This window comes from Pyxicephalus adspersus, chromosome 11, assembly GCF_032062135.1.
Source record: "Pyxicephalus adspersus chromosome 11, UCB_Pads_2.0, whole genome shotgun sequence".
Taxonomy (NCBI): Eukaryota; Metazoa; Chordata; class Amphibia; order Anura; family Pyxicephalidae; genus Pyxicephalus; species Pyxicephalus adspersus.
Window position 1 is genome coordinate 7401623 of NC_092868.1, and position 21241 is coordinate 7422863.

Genomic DNA, 21241 nt, shown 5'->3' on the forward strand with positions numbered 1-21241 from the left:
CCCAAATTTTCTTGAGTTTTGGTGCAGGATGGGTAGTCTCATCAAATTCTTCATTGTTTGCAAAGTGCAGGTACTTCATGATGAGGGAAAAGTGGTATTCTGGCATGCCTGTGCCAAAGAATGGAGTGGCAATCATTTTGTTCTTGGACCAGTACCACTTCTGCACGAGTTTGCCCACAACTACCTGCAGGATCACCAAGCCCAAAAACAGCCAAATGTCATCCTTAGTCACAGGTTCCTACTTTCTGCTTCTTGCAAACCTCAGGTGTGGAGCACCTTGTTGTTGTCCAGCGTACCTGCATAAAACAAAATAAAAAAAGTATTTTAGGATATGTTGTTTTATAGTGTGAAGGTGGCAAGTAATATGTTAGCAAACACAGAGCAGTATATATGTTTGCATAACAAAATAAAAAAAAATAATAAATTAGCAAAAAATTTCAAAACGTTAGCAAACACAGAGCAGCATACATGTTGGCATAACAAAAAAAAATTAGCAAAAAATTTCAAAAACTTAGCAAACACAAGAACGGCTTACCTGTTTGTCTTAGCAACAATAACTTCATCGGTCAAAAACAACTTCAGGTATGCAACGGGGTCGTCGCATTTAGCCTCAATTTTCATCCCAAGTGTGCCAGTGAATGGAAATCTTGGCGTAAAAAGATACATTATAAAAAGATACATAACACTATTACATACCTCTGTACTTCACATGAAGATTAAAGAGCACCTGTCAAATCAATTTTAGGCTAAACCTAGGTACACACTTCCAATAATTATTGTTAGAAAATGAACAATTGTGACCGATCAACGATTATGCACGATTATACTTGAACAATCATATTGTGCACAATTCTGTATATGCTGTAACAATATAATCGTTAATATATATTCCACCAACAGTGTCCACACGCTAGATACAATTGCTCGAACGATGCAGGGAGGGACATGTAAAGGAGAAAGTGTACCGCAGAAACATGCACAATCACTGAACGACCGTACACACGATAGATAGTGAAAGATCGTCAGCCAATCAGATCCACCGTGGCGGTCATTCATTTCCAACGGCAATCCTCATTCGTCAGCATCCTTGGTCACTTTTTTTTGGCCAACGGTTGTTTATCAGTCGTTCGTCGGTCAATATAATGATAATTATTGGACGTGTGTATGCAGCTTTAGTCTACACGGACTGTTTTCCACAGCGTTTATCCTGAGGCTTTTAAAGCCCATGTTTGAAGTCCCCATGCATTCCCATGGGCTAATCTACACCAGGACGTTTCCTTCAGGGACGTTTTTGAGCGTTATCTTAAACGTTGCTTGCAACATTTAAAAAATTAAAACGCTGGATTAACGCTGAAAAACGCTTCCATTAAACTCAATGGAGGATTTTTCAAACGTTTTTAAGCCTTTATGAAAGCTTGCATTGAAAACAATGGGGGCTTTTATAAACATTTTTAGCAGGACTTTGGAACCTTAATTGGAATCTTAAAGGAGACTCCCAGTAAAAAAAAAGGGCAAGGCTTTAATTTAAAATTATTTTATTAATGTGTGTGTTTGTGTAATTTAACTTTTTTTTTTCTTTTTTTTTACAGGTTATCCCAATGACAGGAGGATTTCCAGGGTTGCAATGAACACAGCCCTGGAAATCCTCCTGACAGTGAGGGGTTGCAGGGCACTAGGGGTTAAATGAGGACAAGCCTCTCCACTCACCCCTAGTGCTCTGGCTGAGGTTTTACATTTCTCAGCCATTCAGCACTGGAGATGAATGGGGAGACTTGTGCCCATTCATCCCTAGTGCTCTGTGATTGGCTGAGAAATAGGAAATCGTGATGACAGCTCAAGCATCATCAGGATTTCCCTTTCCTCAGCCAATCAGGGAGCAGAGCAATCAGCAGATATTTACTATGCTGACAGCTTTGCTCCCTTGATCGCTACTGCAGCGCTACAGGAGCTTTGACATGTATTACATATACAGAATACATGTCACATCTCCTCTAGGGCTGCAGAAACGATCAGTGGAGCAGAGCTGTCAGCATGGTAAAGCTCCGCTGATTGCTCTGCTCCCTGATTGGCTGAGCAAAGGGAAACCCTGATGATGCTTGAGCTTTCATCAGGGTTTCCTATTACTCAGCCAATCACAGAGCAGTAGAGGTAATGAATGGAGATAATGCCCCTGATTCATCAATAAAATCCGCGCTCACTGGAAGCGCGAAAGTACGCGCGGCCATCGATCGCGGTTTACCGCGGTCCGGACTCGAGTGTGCGCGTACACTCGCCTCACTGCCAGCCGGATTCCATATATATATATATATATATATATATATATTCATGTATTCACAATATTCACCCCAGATTTAGTATCTGGATTCAGCTCTGCATACGGAACTGCTCTAATTGGTGATCTGGTTTAACTTGGTGAAACTAATTTTTTAAAACAGTATTTCTTCTAGATTCCTGCAGTAATCCACCATGAACCATTGTCTTGTGTAGGTGTTTTCTTCTAATAAAAAGCAATAATTTCCTCTTTTTTCTCCTTAAGCAGATTGGCTGGTCTTGTATCTGTCTCTTTATTGTTTTCTACATTCAGTGAACCTGCTGTTTTCTTCCCACAGCTCTGCTCTGTACACAGGATATGTGCTCTGCACAACAATGATGTTGTTGATTATGAATATTATCTGCATAAATATGGATAATACATCACACTATCAATGAATAGATAGATAGATAGATAGATAGATAGATAGATAGATAGATAGATAGATAGATGGATGGATGGATAGATAGATAGATAGATAGATAGATAGATAGATAGATAGATGGATGGATGGATGGATGGATGGATGGATGGTGGATGGATGGATGGATGGATGGATGGATGGATGGATAGATAGATAGATAGATAGATAGATAGATAGTCAAAAAATTAAGGTTCATTCACAAATAATAGCTAGTCATTTAAACAATTTATTAAGGAACAAGGTGAAACATAAAATGCACAGCAATATTGTTACCTATAATGTTGTTAGTAGACAAACCCCTGTAGTAATATAATAATGGTTAGTACATAATACAGCAATTACAAACATCAAATCCATCATAACAATAACATAGACATACATAAGACACTGCAGGAATGCATTCAGGAATAGCCACCTGCTAAGATGTAGATGGGTATCCCAGGGGCCTGATTCCCTAAGGACTGTGTCTTGCTAACTTCTCCATGCCTCCATACTTCTTGCATGGCTAACTATTTTTTGCTTACTAAGTAACTCATAAGCAAAGGCTTCCTCTGGCACTATCTGGCTTCCTTCTGCTGCTGGCTTCTGGTTACTGGCTCCGGCTGGCTTTTGGCTCCCTACCATTCTCCCAGCTCCAAAGTAATATACAGTAAATCCCCATTAGGGATCATGGGAGAGTTAGGATTGGCTACTGGATGTGATTTATTGATCACCCATAGGCTGAGTTCCGAAGATGTTGGGGAAATCAAATAGGATTCTGCAAAGATCAGCAAGGGGGTTGTCACACACTCCATCTGTTCTGTGATATATCTATTTTTACATCCCTTTCCTGACCAAACCATGAATTGGTATTAATTACCCTATTCTCATTTCTGTCTCTGCAATTACAGATCCCCGTGCGGGGTCTATGTGCCTGTACAGGGTGGGAACATATAGTATATATAGTATATAAGCATGGGAACATATAGTACCATTTGTACACCAATATATACATACATACACATACATGTACATACATATATATATATATATATATATATATATATATATACTTACACAAACATTTATCTATAAACAATCTTGGGGTGCAACAATGTCACTGCTGTTTCTAGAAGCTAAAAACTGAACTTGCAATGGCTTTGGTGCAGAAAAATAATTTGATTTGTATGCTTTTTGCCTAGAGTTTATTTTTAAGCATTTGCTGTGATTTCATCTAGAGAACTTAGTAATTTCATGGATCTGCTTTGTATTTATACAACATATATACATATAACATTTGTGACATTAAAATATGTTTTTGCTTACTCAGACGACTACCATGACTGCCTGTTTATGGAGAAGCACATGTTTTAGATTCAGGGCATATTAAAGAAACTGGGTGCAGTCTATTTTCCTTCAAACTTTGGTGTTAGCCAATTTTAGAGCAATTAATTTTGAACTTTACCAATTCTCTGTCAATACAATCTTTACATTGAATTTATTACCTGGCTGGTACTTACTGTTTACATGTACGGTAAATATTTTGTATTGCACATTATAATAACATTGTGCTGTAACAATATCCTCAAAGCATAAGCCACCATATAAATAGCAGCTGAAAAGAATTATTAATTAATATTGGAAATGCAACACTGCTAAGAAATTGAGACACAGCGAAGCATGAAGTCAGCAATCTTCAGAAACGTTCTTCTATTTTTATTCATGCAATCAATAGGCAAGTATTAGGAGACATACACACACAATTCATTAGACCAGGCCACCTTCTTCCACTGCTCCATGGGGAAGTTCTGATGCTCAATGTGCCCATTGTTTGCACTTTTAGCAGTGAGCAAGGGTTAAAATGAACACTCAGTCTATTTTTCAGTTATGCAGCCTACACAGCAATATGTGACACAGAAAAATCTTTTGTGAGATCGAACCAGACGTGATAGCTTTCCCCTCTCCTTATAAGCATCATTGAGTTTTGTATGTTCATGGCCCTGTTGTCCTTTCTTGGATCTTTTTGGTAGCACTGCAAACCAGGAACCCCACATAACCTGTCATTTTGGAGATGCCCTAACCCAGTCATCTAGCCATCACAATTTAGCCCTTGTGGAAAACTCTCTGATCCCTACACTTATCTTTTTTTTCTGCTTTCAACACATCACCTTCAAAAAGGGATTGTTCACTTAATGCCTTATTTTATTTAAAACAATACAAATGCCCAATAATACCACTGTACAAGCTAAAGCTGCCAATTAAATGAACCTGATACAACAGCTCAATTTTTGTTGCTATTCATATTAATTTTGATATTGATGTTGATCAACTGTCATGGCAGAAGTTATAAATCTCACTGTTACCATGCAGCACTAGGGTCCTAGGTTTGAATCCTAGACAGGACAATATCGATATTGTATATACATTTTATCAATTTTCTTAGCTTTTTTTCCCAAAAATGTACTGGTAGGTTAATTGGAGTGCCCAAAACTGGTCTGGGGACCATGAACAGAACATTCTACTGGGACTATGGTAGAGGGACAGTTAGTGACAAGACTATGGACTATTACAAGCTGTATGAATACATGTTAAAATAAATTTATACATCTAGGAACTCCGAATTATCATAGGTCTGTGAAAGATTACAGACCTGCCACTACCAAACATCAGCCATCAGCACTGTCCCAATCTAAAAATTTGTAGAAAATGCAGCTTTAGTGTTTAACTTTTGAAAAAAGATCAGATACATCTGTAGGTAAGCCAGGAACCTCATATACATCATTGTAATTTTTGTCATTTTTTTGTCATTCATCTTTAACTATTTGGTAATGAGAGTTTCCATATTCCACAGCAATCATTTTTATCTAATTTTTTTAAATGTAAACTAAAGAATGACGTTAAAAAATGTCAAAAACTTTAATGAGTATGGCCACCATCTAAATTGATTTACCCTACTAAACTTAAATACCATGATTAATATTTTATATATATTGCAGTGCCAGCTCAAAACACAACATGCTATGAGTGTACTGGTATAAATTCCAAGACTTGTGAACACAAGGAAATACAATGTCCACAAAACAGCTCTTGTATGACCATCTCTGAGGAATATAAATCCCGTGGTAAGTCACAATTTTTCTATCTCAATGTATTTTAGGGCTTTTTTCACTTTTGCTGCCAGTTTTTTTTTTTTTCATTTTAAACATTTTATTGTCAAAACAATTTTTAAAAATTGCATATTTGTCATTAAAATTAATTGAAAATCTCCAGCAGATGATCTTTTATTTTTGCAAAGCAGAGGCAGAGTAGAAAAAAAAGTTGATAGTTGCAATATTTTATGTTGCATGATATTTGTCCAACTGTTTATCGAATGTATGTTTTCAGTAAATATTATACTAAAGTTAATTATAGTGCACACAGCCACAAAATATAATCCCACAATGTACCAGTGCACAAATAAAAGATAAGGTTTTAAATATACAGTATATATATATATGAAAAAGATATATTACAGGTCAGGATTTAAAACTGTGTGTCCTCAAAACAGTGAAACTACCCACTGTAGTTCTTTCCTATTACTTTAAATACCTTTACAGCTAATCAGTTAATAGGCAATAGAACTATTTTTCTTACTTCAGCATCCAAAGCAATAGCAATATATGTTGCTCAATTTGTGTTCATATACACCATGCAGACTTTATGTGTGCATTCACATTCCTATGTGTGTATGGGATGGGGGGGATGCCTTTAATGCTTTTGTTGTCCTTTTTGTTTATTTTATTTAGTTATAATTATTTAACACTTGTTAGTTTTCCATGTAAAGTTCCCATGTTTTAGTTTCTCATGTAAATCTATGAGAATGTAAAACCCACTGAAGTTGGTCCACTGCAGGTCAAATGCTCCTGTCAACCAACGCAGACTGAGCTTACAGGTATTGCAAAATGATTTTAAACTCATGCCATCCATACAAGCCAAATGTCTGTTTGTAAAGAATCTTATTTTTATTTTTTTTTTATTCATTAATTACCATTTTTTTGCAGGTGAAGTGAACTATTCAATCAACAAGCGCTGTGCGATGAACCTGCCTTGCGATCGCTATATTTATGCATATACAGACACAAACCTGATGATTAGGCTTTTTTTAAAATGCTGTAACGGAGATCGGTGTAATTCTGGCAATTATGAAAGTAAGTATACAAAGAAGTTAGCATACTATATGGTGTATATATATTTGGTAAAGATCCTTCTTCCAGTTTGATAAGTTTGTTGTGGAGGAATATGAGTGTCCTGCACAGAGCCTAGAGCTCAATCATATTATACATGACTGCGGCAAAACAGATCTCGCAGCCTATCTAAACACAATTCCAATACACCACCAAACCAATACCAACCCTCTCCTTTTACCTTATTTAATAACCACACCAAAATATTTGGTTAATGACCCAATTACCATTTTATCTTAAACATTATTATAACAATTACCATTTAACCCTTACTGGTTGCTGGTCCTTGTAGGCACCCCAATTACACAGGTGGTCTGCTTTACTAGAATAAATATATATATATAATTGCTCCCAGCCTCCAAACCTCCCAGCTCGGGAACGACATAACTTTTATTTCTTTTACCACAGACCACCACCAAATGTTAAAGAACCAGAATTTCACCAAAACCATGTGTACTCTACACCAAAGATGGGTCCCCCATTCACCGTAATATTGCACCAAATGATCAGTAACCCCCGAGGACATCAGCCACTGCAAACACTATCCTAACAAACCTTAAACATAACCAAACAAATCCCTAAAAAAGTGGTGGGTGGGTAACTTTCTCCTCATCCTCTTTAAGCAAATAGCATCCCACTTCCTAATTCTGACCTTTTACCAATTTGTCCTCTCCTTTACTTCAACCACCCCTTGACCCAACCTTTTTTAAATTCTGAAAGTGAAACTAAACATTAACCCTTTTCTAGTTTGCTCCCTGTCTGCCGGCCTTTTTCTTTGCTCCTTTTCTCCCTCACTCCAATCCTGACTTTTGTGGGGTTAACTGAAATGCAAAACCAGTTCTTATCATCGAACATTGGCCTTTGAATTAAAAATACTATTTTGGCTAAAGAGACAAAAAAATGCCATAGGTGTTATGTAAAATCTGTTGGAGACCCTTCCAAGAAGAAAGTGCCTGTAAATTACAAACTGGTCTTGCTGCTAGTAGTTAGTTGCAATGAACTATCCTGTACAGACCAAATCCAACTGAATGTCCCTTTCTTCAAATAGTTACAAAATGATCTAGATAAATGAGAACCTATAAAAATTTTAGTATGTTTATAAAGATTTAAAGGAACATTGTATACCATTGTAGTTCCCAAATGCAAAATTGTGGGAGTTAAAGGAAAACAATTCAGCTTTATGAAGATCAGATGAATTTTGATTAGTCTTTTTGGGGTAATTTAATTTTGCACACAGGAATTGCGCCATTCACTGCATATAAATGTAGACTTAAGACTATTTTTTATCATTTAGTAAAGGGTCCATTTATCAATGTATTCATTCATTTTCACACATTTTTTATTTAAGATTTAATTTGAAAATGGTGTGAATATTCGGGAAAAATTTAAAAAACTTGGGGGAAAACATTGATAGAGACCTAAATGTTTAGGTGTTTTATTTTTTAATGGTTTTGCTTGTTTCACAAACGTTGGCACTAATGACATGGTTAATATTCCTTGTATATAGTGCCTGAAATTCAAAAATCCAACAATGGTGTTTCATGCCCATCTTGCCATGCATATGACACTTTGGATTGGTGTACTGCAAATAGATCAACAGTGTGCTGGGGAAAGGATGATCAGTGTTTAAAATGGAGAGGAACTCTAATTCGACCTGGTAAGTTTTCATTTTTTTTAATGGTGATGACATTTTACTTTTTTAACTCTGTTATGCTGCACTTAATGCAAGTTTAAAAAAATATGTAGAATGTCAAAGCATGTTTAAAAGAAGCTGGTAGGGTATAATTATATACAAACTAACAATTTACCTATTTTGTAGGCCAGCAAGTTTAGTTCTTGTATAAATCTTTGTGTACTCAATATGCACTCATTTTCATGTACTCACTATAGAGAATCTTTCACTCTTACCGTAAAGATTCACCACTAGAGTTTAGCCCACAAACTGCTCCTTAAAAATTCAGTGCAAGTTATAGTTTTTTATTTAGCAGATAATTGTGCATTTTGTCTGGAAATTTGATAAACTTTCGCGAAAATATCCACTAGGAGGTAAAAAAAAGTTATGCCATTTCTGGCAAAGTCCTCTGAATTACCTTGACATCTAATTGCACCAAACACCTAAAGATAGAGGACATTACCTGATTGCAGGGCTTCATGGACAATGCTGATGTTAGCCAAATTTTTATTTACAATGTGTGCTCTCATATAATGGATCTTATTTTCAAAAGGGTAGAGTTGTTTTCTAGCTTACAGAGGGCAGTATCAGTGCAGCATGTACCGATTGTTAGACTGGTCCTGCCTTTGTCCACCTTCCTCTTAATTATATTAGTTTCATAGCTTCTGAGGATACATATATTTATTTCATTCCTTATTGCCTACTTTTGCTCCATCTGACCTCTTATTTGTTGATGGCTGGACCAACCATTTGCCTGACCTGATCCTGACCTCTCTCTGTCCCTGGATACCAAGACTGGTTGTATGATTCCTGTATTCATGTCCTTGGCTGGCAATTCCATGCTGTGTGCTACCACCGTATCCCATACATCTTACTTTGTTCAGTATTGTCACTTGCAGCAGCAAGGAAACTATAGAAATAGCAGCAGCCTTAGTTTGGGGGATTCGTGTCTGGCAAGTATTGTTCCTGAACCAGAGCCTTACACAACCCTTGATCTGTACTTGTTCAGCATTACTGCTTGACATTTCTGGTTTTCCTTGATTTTCTTCTACCCTGCAGGTTTATGGTAAACCATCAGTTCATATTTCCCCAGATACCATCCTTTGTGTACCAAAGTCTCAAGGGTAACCAAGTGCTAGGAAGGGAGGTTTGTCTACAGAGAATAAAATGACACTATATTAAATGGCTGGTGTCTGGTCAAGCATTGACATTGATTAATTTGAGACTTCCGTTTAATTACTCCCACTTTGAGCGACTAGGAAATTTTAATACAAAGCATTTTTTTGCCAATGTTTAGATATACTTAAAAGTAAGGCTGATTGCATTTTAAAATATCTCCTTGCTGCAAAACTGAAAAAAATGTAAAGATAAATGGTCTTTTTTGCCTTTTTTCATGAAGGGGCATGTGTTTAGACTGCACTTTTCCTCTCATTCGGGTATTGGATGTCCAATAAATTATAATTGTGGTTCAGATAATGTGAACTCTTTTGTTTTCACAGATGGAGCTAAATACAACATCTCAGGGCAAGGATGTGGTAGTGCACTGGCTTGCAAATATGACTACACCGAATCGGCTTGGTTAAAAGTAATTAATGAAGAAGACAATGTTTGCTACCTTCCTACAGATTCTCCTCCACTGCAGAAAGAAAAGCCAGATAACTGAACTTTCAAGCTCAAATTCAAATAAGTAATGACAACCCATTTACTGCTGAGATGATAGAAATGATGCTTTGCTTACATATTCAATAATGCTAGATGATTATTAGTATTAAAGCAAACATATAAAACAATTAGGGATTTCGCATTTGCTATACACTGGAATGCTGGGTTAATTTCCTGCTAAATACTCATTCTGCATTACAGTGAATCTATACTCAATACCAAGAAGAATAAAATATTGAAGTTTACTAGTCTTTAGATGCAGGTGCATTAGCATATCTGTGGTAACATGTCCAAGGGAAAAAAAAAGTAACAAGTTACTGGCAGCCTACAAATCACAAGAACTAGTAAAATGAAATAGATTACATTTTTTTTTTTTTTGAGTTTGGAATTTCTTGTGTCCTTGTGTATATCCTGCATTGCTTTCCTCCAAAATTAACTGAAAAAAATAAAAGCATAAGAAAGAGGCATTATTGAGTGAATTGAGTTTGGATGACTGTGGTAGTGACATCGGACTGTAAGTTTCACACAGACTGATATGAATATTTAAAAAAAAAAATATTCTTTATCAAGTGTGAAGCAGAATACATCAGCCCTATACAAAATAAGTAATCAGTGTAAAATATAACAGAAATGTATTTTCATATATTTACATAGCAGGCACTTTTCCACTTGCCTCTAGTGCATACAACTAATAAAAGCAATGCATTTTGTCTAAATAAAATAATGTACATTGGCACAAAATGTGAAAATAAATTCCCAAACAACAGCAAAGGACATTGTGGAGATGTTAGAGGGAACCGGTAGAAAACTGTCTATATCAAAAGTGAAATAAGTCTTACATCCGCATGATATAAGCACATGAAAATAAAGAGCCACTGCTCGAAATTTATCATAAAAAACAGATTGTAATGTGTACAGGACACTTAACATTGTCAATATTTTCATTATTATTATTATTATAAATTATAACAAACAGCATTTTTATAGCTCCAACATATTACGCAGCCCTGTACAATAAATAGAGTTTGCAAATGACAGATACAGACAGTGACACAGGAGGAGAAGAGGACCCTGCCACAAGGAACTTACAATCTAGGGGGATCACATATCTTGCATGTTGGAGAAATATTCACTTCTCTGATTAATCAAAAATCCAACTGTTTGGCCATAATGAACATCATTGTATTTAGATTGAAAAGGTAAGGCTTTAAACGGGGAAACACTAACCCAACCACCACACAAGGGTCTGGAAGCATCGTGTTCTTGGGGTTCTCTGGGTGTACAGGACACATAATATTATTATTATGATTATTATTATTATTATTAACATGATTTATAAAGCCTCAACATATTACACAACACTGCACATTAAATAGGGGTTGGAAATGACAGACAGATACAGACACAGGAGAAGGAGAGGACCTTGCCCCATAGAGTTTACAACTCTATAATCTGTTTCGCCATAATGATCATCATTGTGTTTGGATTAAAAAAGGAAGTTATTTTAACCCCATAGCGTTCTAATTCTGTCACTTTTTTGATGCAAAAGGTGATCCTATTTTTTGCATATCAATTTTTGTTTATATTGTGGGCCTGTAATTCTTAGGATTAACTCCCAGGTATAATAATTATATTTATTTATTATATTATAATCATAAATTATAATATAATACACAATTATAAATCATTATTATAAAAAATAATGAAATAATAGACATGGTGTTGTTGTTTATAAATTAAAAAAAAAAAAATTTTATCAAAAATTTCTAACTGAAATTTTTCAAACGAGTGCAATAATATTGATAAATAATAAGATAAATTAAATGCAGATTTTAGAAAAAAAAAATTTACTTTTTTAGTAGACATCCCAGGTGTGGTAGATTTTGAAGCCGGGTGCTGCGCAAAGCCCAACATCACAATCCGGACAGTAGAACCTGGTTTCCTTGCGTTCTTCCTTCCTCTGTCATCGGTCTTTGAGCCGCAAACCACGCACATCCTTGTAGGTGCCGCCTTTTTCTGGGTTGGTGGGATGTATTCAACAAAGTGACGACCGGTCAGGCGTTCTGGGTTGACAATGGTGGAAGTATGACGTCCAGGTCTATTGATAGCCACTGATGGTGTTTGGTGGTTCTTGACTATGGATTTGGAAACTTGCAAAATGAAGTCTGAATGATTTACAGGTCTCTGATTTTTTTTGTACAATACGTAGGCATTTCATAGGCACTGCTCAACTAGATGTCTGAAAATCTTCTTGTAGTACTTCCTTTGCTGTTTCTTCATCGTTGGGTAGAATGTCATGGCTTGGTCAGCTCTGTGGACACCTCCCATGGTGTTATTGTAGTCAATCACCACCTGTGGCTTCATCACTTCTTTCCCACGTTTTGTGAGTACCAGAATGGTGGAGGCATCATGGACGGTACTCATCAGGCACACATCTTTTGTGTCACTCCATCTCAGGGCCATCATCTCTCCTTTCTGCCAGGCAACAATTTCTCCTGTCTTCAGCTTCCCTTTTGCAAACAGTGCTGGCAGGTTGCGCCGGTTAGCCCTAACGGTTCCATACGCATCTGTTCTGTGTCGCAGAAGGAACTCATAAAGCTCAGGAGAGGTATAGAAATTGTCAGTTATGACACAATAGCCCTGATCTAGCAATGGCTCAATGAGGGATAGCACTGAAGATGTTGCCAATCCATAATGGCTGTATCTGGGTTTGAACTGGGTCCCTTTTCCAGTGTACAGTACTGTGTTCCAGATGTAGTCAGATGAAGATTCACACAGCATGTAGGTCTTCACGCCAAATCGTGCCCTCTTTGACACAATGTACTGCACCCAGCTGAGCCTCCCCTTGTAAGCCATTAGACTTTCATGCATGCTGACATCTCTTTCTGGCACATAGGTTTGCTGGAAATTTTGTAGAATAATCTGAGATACTTCCCAAATTTTCTTGAGTTTTGGTGCAGGATGGGTAGTCTCATGAAATTCTTCATTGTTTGCAAAGTGCAGGTACTTCATGATGAGGGAAAAGCGATATTCAGGCATGACTGAGCCAAAGAATGGAGTGGCAATCATTTTGTTCTTGGACCAGTACCACTTCTGCACAGTTTTGCCCACAACTCCCTGCAGGATCACCAAGCCCAAAAACAGCCAAATGTCATCCTTGGTCACAGGTTCCCAGTTTCTGCTTCTTGCAAACTTCAGGTGTGGTGCACCTTGTTGTTGTCCAGCGTACCTGCATAAAACAAAATTAAAAAGTATTTTAGAAAATGTTCTTTTATAGTGTGAAGGTGGCAAGTAATATGTTAGCAAACACAGAGCGGCATATATGTTTGCATAACAAAATTAAAGAAAAAAAAATTAGCAAAAAATTTCAAAAAGTTAGCAAACACAGAGCAGCATACATGTTGGCAAAAAACATTAGCAAAAAATTTCAAAAAGTTAGCAAACACAGAGCAGCATACATGTTGGCATAACAAAATGTAAAAAGTTAGCACAAAGCAGCACACATGTTGGCAAAAAAAAAAAAATTAGCAAAAAATTTCAAAAAGTTAGCAAACTAAGAGCAGCATACATGTTGGCTTAAAAAAATTAGCCAAAAATTTCAAAAAGTTAGCAAACACAAGAGCGGCTTACCTGTTTCTCTCTGCAACAATTTTTTCGATAACTTCATCGGTCAAAAACAACTTCAGGTATGCAGGGGGTCGTCGCATTCAGCCTTCAATTTTCATCCCAGGTGCGCCGGTAAAAGGAAATCTTGGCGGTGCTGCCTGGTCCGCATCAAGGTCAATAGGAAATTCGTCACTCAGTTCACTTTTGCTGTCCGATGACAAATTTCCTGGAGAATCGCTATCGCTCAATTCCACAAGGGACTCCAAATCACTATTGCTGCTTTCAAATTCCTCCAAAACAGCGCTTGCGCCGGCGAGATGTTGTTTCGAAGCCATGCGGTCTCCAGCAAACAGTCAGGAACAATCAAGGTCAAAGACAAAGTGATGAAATGATACATTCAGGAAGTGATTTATAAGTGATCAAAAGGTCAGATCAAGGTCAGGGCTAATAGTGGGCAAAATGTAAATCAGGGCACTGGGCAACAATGCTTGGTGCACTACAGTGTGTTTTTATACTTTTATTATATGTTATTGTGTCTATTTCACTGTAAAAAAAAAATTAAAAGCAGATTACTATGTAGTGTGTACACAGGATATGTGCTCTGCACAGCAATGATGTTGTTGGTTATGAATATTATCTGCATAAATATGGATATTACATCACACTATCAATGAATAGATAGATAGATAGATAGATAGATAGATAGATAGATAGATAGATAGTCAAAAAAGTAAGGTTCATTCACAAACAATAGCTAGTCATTTAAACAATTTATTAAGGAACAAGTTGAAACATAAAATGCACAGCAATATTGTTACCTATAATGTTGTTAGTAGACAAACCCCTGTAGTAATATAATAATGGTTAGTACATAATACAGCATCTAAACACAATTCCAATACACCACCAAACCAATACCAACCCTCTCCTTTTACCTTATTTAATAACCACACCAAAATATTTGGTTAATGACCCAAAAGCCTTTTATTACAACAATTTAAATACTATACCAAATACCGTATAAAACACTTAGTAAACTTCAAAAGAAACCATAACTTAAAATAAATAACAGAAATCATAAATTACCATTTTACCTTAAACATTATTATAGCAATTACCAATTTAACCCTCACTGGTTGCTGGTCCTTGTAGGCACCCCAATTATACAGGTGGTCTGCTTTACTAGAATAAATATATATATATATAATTGCTCCCAGCCTCCAAACCTCCCAGCTTGGTGAGAGACATAACTTTTCTTTTACCACAGACCACCACCAAATGTTAAAGAACCAGAATTTCACCAAAACCATGTGTACTCTACACTAAAGATGGGTTTCCCATTCACTGTAATATTGCACCAAATGATCAGTAACCCCCGAGGACATCAGCCACTGCAAACACCATCCTAACAAATCTTAAACATAACCAAACAAATCCCTAAAAAAATGATGGGTGGGTAACTTTCTCCTCATCCTCTTTAAGCAAATAGCATCCCACTTCCTAATTCTGACCTTTTACCAATTTGTCCTCTCCTTTACTTCATCCCCCTTAACCCAAACTTTTTTAAATTCCAAAACTAAACATTAACCCTTTTCTAGTCAGCTCCCTGTCTGCACAGTCATGCTGGCCTTTCCCCCTCACTCCAAACTTGACTTTTGTGGGGTTAACTGAAATGCAAAACCAGTTCTTATCATCCACTATTGGCCCTTGACTTCAAAAATACTATTTTGGTGAAAGAGACAAAAAAAAAACCCACAGGTGCTAAGTAAAATCTAGTGGAGGCCCTTCCAAGAAGAAAGTTCCTGTAAATTACGAACTGGTCTTGCTGCTAGTAGTTAGTCGCTATGAACTATCCTGTACAGACCAAATCCAACTGAATGTCACTTTCTTCAAATAGTTACAAAATGATCTAGATAAATGCGGACCTATAATAATATGAGTATATTTATAAGATTTAAAGGAACATTGTATACCATTGTAGTTCCCTAGATGCAAAATTAAATTGGGAGCTAAAAGAAAACAATTCAGATTTATAAAGATCAGATGCATTTTGATTAGTCTTTTTGGGGTAATTTAATTTTGCACACAGGAATTGCATCATTCACTGCATATAAATGTAGACTTAAGACTATTTTTATAATTTAGTAAAGGGTCCATTTATCAATGTATTCATTCATTTTCATTCATTTTTCATTTAAGATTTAATTTGAAAATGGTGTGAATATTCAGGAAAAAATTAAAAAACTTGGGGGAAAACATTGATAAAGACCTAATTGTTTAGATGTTTTATTTCTTAATGGTTTTGCTTGTTTCACGAACGTTGGCACCAATGGCATGCTTATTATTCCTTGTATATAGTGCCTGAAATTCAAAAATCCAGCAATGGTGTTTCATGCCCATCTTGCCATGCATATGACACTTTGGATTGGTGTACTGCAAATAGATCAACAGTCTGCTGGGGAAAGGATGATCTGTGTCTAAAATGGAGAGGAACTGTAATTCGACCTGGTAAGTTTTCATTTTTTTAATGATGATGACATTTTACTTTTTTAACTCTGTTATGCTGCACTTAATGCAAGTTTAAAATAATATATAGACTGTCAAAACATGTTTAAAAGAAGCTGGTAGGGTATAATTATATACAAACCAACAATTTACCTCTTTTGTAGGCCAGCAAGTTTAGTTCTTGTATAAATCTTTGTGTACTCAAGGTGCACTAATTTCCATGTACCGGCTATAGAAAATCTTTCACTCTTACCGTAAAGATTCACCAATAGAGTTTAGCCCACAAACTGCTATTCTGGTATAGTTTGTTCCTTATCTTTCAGGGTAAATGACATCTAATTTCAGGGCTTTATGGACAATGCTGATGTTTACCCAAATTTTTATTTACAATGTGTGCTTTCTTAGAATGAATCTTATTTTAAATAGGGTAGAGTTGTTTTCTAGCTTACAGGGGGCAGTATCAATGCAGAATGTACCGATCGTTAGACTGGTCCTGCCCTTTGTCCACCTTCCTAGTAATTATCTTAGTTTCTTAGCTTCTGAGGATACATATACCTTTTTCATTCCTATTTGCCTACTTTGCTCTATCTGACCTCTCATTTGTTGATGGCTGGACCAACTGTTTGCCTGACCTGAACCTGAACTCTCTCTGTCCCTGGAAACCAAGACTGGTTGTATGATTCCTGTATTCATGTCCTTGGCCGGCAATTCCGTGCTGTGTGCTACCACCGTATCCCACACAGCTTATTTTGTCAAGCATTGTCACGTGCAGCGGCAAAAAAATAAAGAAATAGCAGCAGCCCCTGCTTAGCCGTGCAGCCTGTTGTATTTTATGGCATCCCCAGCAACCATTGTTATTCTCCGCACAGCTGAAGGAGATTTTAGAGGCTGATGAGTTCAAGGCTTTGTTGAGTTTCTGTTCACTGTCCCCAGTGCCTGTTATAGCATTAGGCTAGGCTGACTTGCTGCTAGTTTGTATCATGTTATTTACTGTTAGTTGAGTTATTTACTGTTACTGTTAGTTGAGTTTTTGCTGCCTGGACCGACCTTTTGCCTGTGAACCCAACTCTGCTTGTGTTGCCCTTGTGTACTTTGATGGATAGATTAACTGTGTATGACCTCTTGTCCTGTATTCTGGACTTGTCTTTGTTGGAATGTTGGTACTGCTTTATCTCTGGGCTCCTGGTCCTCTGCCAGCCCTTACCCCGAACACTATGCCTTGTGCCTCCTGTGGGGCAACCAGTCTACCGAGGCTCAGTGGGGGTTTTCCTATAGGTGAAGACTGCGGTGTTAGATTGGGGGACTGGTGTCTGGCAAGTACTGTTCCTGAACCAGGGCCTTACACAACCTTTGACCTGTTCTTGTTCAGTGTTACTGCTTGACATTTCTGGTTTTCCTTGGTTTTCTTCTACCCTGCAGGCTTATGGTGATCCATCAGTACATATTTCCCACATACCTTTCTTTGTGTACCAAAGGGTAACCAAGTGCTAGGAAGGGAGGTCTGTCTACAGTAAAAAAAATGACACAATATATGACTGGTGTCTGGTCAAGCATTGACATTGATTTATTTGAGACTTTAGTTCAATTACTTTCACTTCGAGCAACTAGTAAACTTTAATACAAAACATTTTTTTTGCCTGTGTTTAGATATACTTAAAAGGTAGGGCTGATTGCATTTTTAAAGAAAAATGGTCTTTTTTTGCCTTTTTTCATGAAGGGACATGTGTTTACACTGCACTTTTCCTTTCATTCTAGTAAAAGTTGCATGTCTAATCATTTATAATTGTAGTTCAGATAATGTGGACTCTTTTGTTTTCACAGATGGAGTTATATACAACGTCTCAGCACAAGGATGTGGTAGTGCACTGGCTTGCAAATATGACTACACCGAAGCGGCTTCTTTAAAAATAATTAATGAAAAAGACAGTGCTTGCTACCTTCCTACAGATTCTCCTCCACTGCAGAAAGAAAAGCCAGATGACTGAACTGTCAAGCTCAAATTCAAATAAGTAATGACAACCCATTTACTGCTGAGATGATAGAAATGATGCTTTGCTTACATATTCAAAAATGCTAGATGATTATTAGTATTAAAGCAAACATATAAAACAATTAGGGATTTCACATTTGCTATACACTACTGGAACGCTGGGTTAATTTTCTGCCAAAGACTCTTTCTGCATTACAGTGGATCTATACTCAATACCAAGAAGAATAAAATATTGAAGTTTTCTAGTCTTTAGATGTTGCAGGTGCATTAGCTTTCTTTATTCAGGCTTGTTCCTTCCTTCATTTTTACCCGGTGTTCCTTCCTGGTAAATAATAATAATCCTAGGATGATGGCCACTCATAAAGTATTTATAAAGAAGCAACATTGCCATTCTAGACCACTTTCCTGATTTGCAGTACAAATATACCGCTCTCCTAAGCTACATTTCACTAATGATTTCTGTGCAGGCTGATCACATTGTTCAATACGCTATTAGATGCCTTGTTATAATTACCTCCTGCATAGGACAAACGTACTCGTACGAGTGTACAACTGCTTATACTAAACAAAACATAATTTGGTTAGAATTGTTACATTAACATGAACAACTGATGTACATTTGCATTTCAAATTACTTGGAAAGTTCACAAACACAGTGTTATGAAAATTTGCTGGATTGGAGAAGGGGAGGGGGGTGTTGAATGACATCTGTAGTAACATGTCCAAGGGAAAAAAAATGTAACAAGTTACTGACAGCCTACAAATCACAAGAACTAAAGAAATGAAATAGACTGACATTTTTATTTTTGAGTTTGGAATTTCTCGTGTCCTGGTGTGTTTCCTGCATTGTTTTCCTCCAAAATTAACTGAAAAAATAAAAGCATATGAAAGAGGCATTATTGAGTGAATTGAGTTTGGATGACTGTGGTAGTGATATCAGACTGTAAGCTTCCCAGGGACTGATATGAATATGTAAAAAAATTTAATATTCTTTATCAAGTGTGGAGCACAATACGTCAGCCCTATATGAAATACGTAATCAGTGTAAAACATATCAGAAATTTATTTTTCTATATTTACATAGGAGACACTTATCCACTGGCCCCTGGTGCATGATAAAACTAATGAAAGGCGTTGTTTATTTCCTCGACCTTATTATTTTTTTCATTTCATAATTAAATAAAAATTAATTAAAGTACCAAAAATGTAAAATATTATTTGTTAACTGGGGATTCAAGATTAACATTTTAATTATTAAGTTCCTTTAAGAAAAAAACAATGAGAAAGTCTGGCCTGTACATTTGAACTGAGAGGAGAACTTCCATCCATCTGCTACATTCCTATTTAACAGGAAGCTTACATTGGAAGATAATGCAAAATCCTAAAAAAAAGGAGAATAAACTGAAAACAAGTATAAAATCAGTATTAGATTGAAATCGTTGTCAAAATTAAGAAAGCAATGCATTTTGTCTAAAAGAAATAATTAGAGATGAGCGAACTTCTCAAAAATTCGATTCGGCCGGTTCGACAAATTTTTTAAAAAGATTTGCTTCGATACAAATTTATTTGCAGCAAATCGCTTTTAAAAAGTCTATTTCCGGCCTGCAGAGAGCCTTGATAGTGGTGTAGAACACTGTGCCTTGCAGTAACACGCATAGCGAGTCTGCTGTGGTAGTGAAATAATACTGTGAGTCAGTATGACATGCAGATGACAGGTGTCGCTATTAGAATCACTGCACAATTCACTTATTTAGGCAGTCACATGGCCAAAACTGACCAAATAACTCAAGAATGAACTCAGCCTTACAGGTCCATGTTAGCGTCAAGAAGAAGCGCACTCCTTTTACACCCTCTTCAGCTGATTCCATAGAGTGGCACAATGACATAGTGGTGAGGTGGAAGCAGCATGAGGAGACGACAGATTGGCCCAATGACAGAGTCTGGAGGTGGCAGCAGCATCAGGGGACCACAGAGTGGCACAATGACAGAGTGTGGGGGTGGCGGCCCACCTCGGCTCGGCACAAGCCATCAGTTCTCTGAAAGGTGCAGAGTCCACCACTTTGAAAGGCAGGGACTGCAGCACCAGCAACTTGGACAGGAGCACATTTAGCTTCTGCGCCGTTGGATGAGTGCTGCATACTCTTGTCTCTTGGCAATCGCTTCAGTGATCGATTGCTGACCGAATGACTGACGAGAAGTAGGAGGAGCAGGAGCATCTGGACCAGCAGAAGATGGAAATGACATACAGCTCCCTTCGGCTGAGGTGGTGGAGCCTTGACTGCCTGAAACCCAGTGCGTGCCACTGGGTGATGCAGTGGTTGCTGCGGCAGGCTGGACCACCACATCTGAGCCACCCCAGGCTCCCAAGTGTGATTGGCTTCATCATCATCGAGTAGTGTCTGCACGTCACTGATGTCCTCCTCAACGGTCTCTGGATCAGGAGCCTGAACGTTTGCAACACCACCTCCTACGCCACTCTCCTCATCACTACTTGGCCGCCTAGAGGAGGAAGCGGCGAATGTCTCCTCCAGATCTTGGCTGGGTAGTAACTGCTGACTGTCCACTACTAGCACGGCCTCGCTGTATAGTGAAGCTGAGCCTACAGCATACAGTACTTCTGTGGCTAAGGGAACAGCAAAGGACAGGGGCGGGTTGAGGACAGGTGAGGGCACAGGGCCTGCTCCCGGGCCATGCCAACTAAAGGTTGTGTCTGACGAACCCACCGACTGTTGGCTGGGGGTGTCTGATGTCACTTGGGATGAAGTGGATGACCGAGTTAACCAATCAAAAACCGCTGGGTTGCTGGTCAAGACACAACTGCTAGATGACACCGGGAGCTCAGGACTCTCGCAGGGACTCCTGCTGACAT

At 37.5% G+C, this 21241-nt stretch overlaps 2 long non-coding RNA genes across 2 annotated transcripts in view; one reads left to right on the top strand and one right to left on the bottom strand.

The window, feature by feature from the left end:
* Positions 1–211: 211 nt before the first annotated feature.
* The window catches only part of LOC140340993 (uncharacterized), an 86207-nt gene continuing 65177 nt past the window's right edge, over positions 212–21241 (bottom strand). Inside the window, exon 3 of the long non-coding RNA XR_011922782.1 lies at positions 212–296. This is a non-coding gene — a long non-coding RNA (uncharacterized lncRNA). The remainder of the gene's footprint in view (positions 297–21241) is intronic.
* LOC140340992 (uncharacterized) lies at positions 6774–19259 on the top strand. Its single transcript, XR_011922780.1, has 3 exons — positions 6774–6901; positions 16236–16385; positions 18204–19259. It is a non-coding gene; the product is annotated as an uncharacterized lncRNA (long non-coding RNA).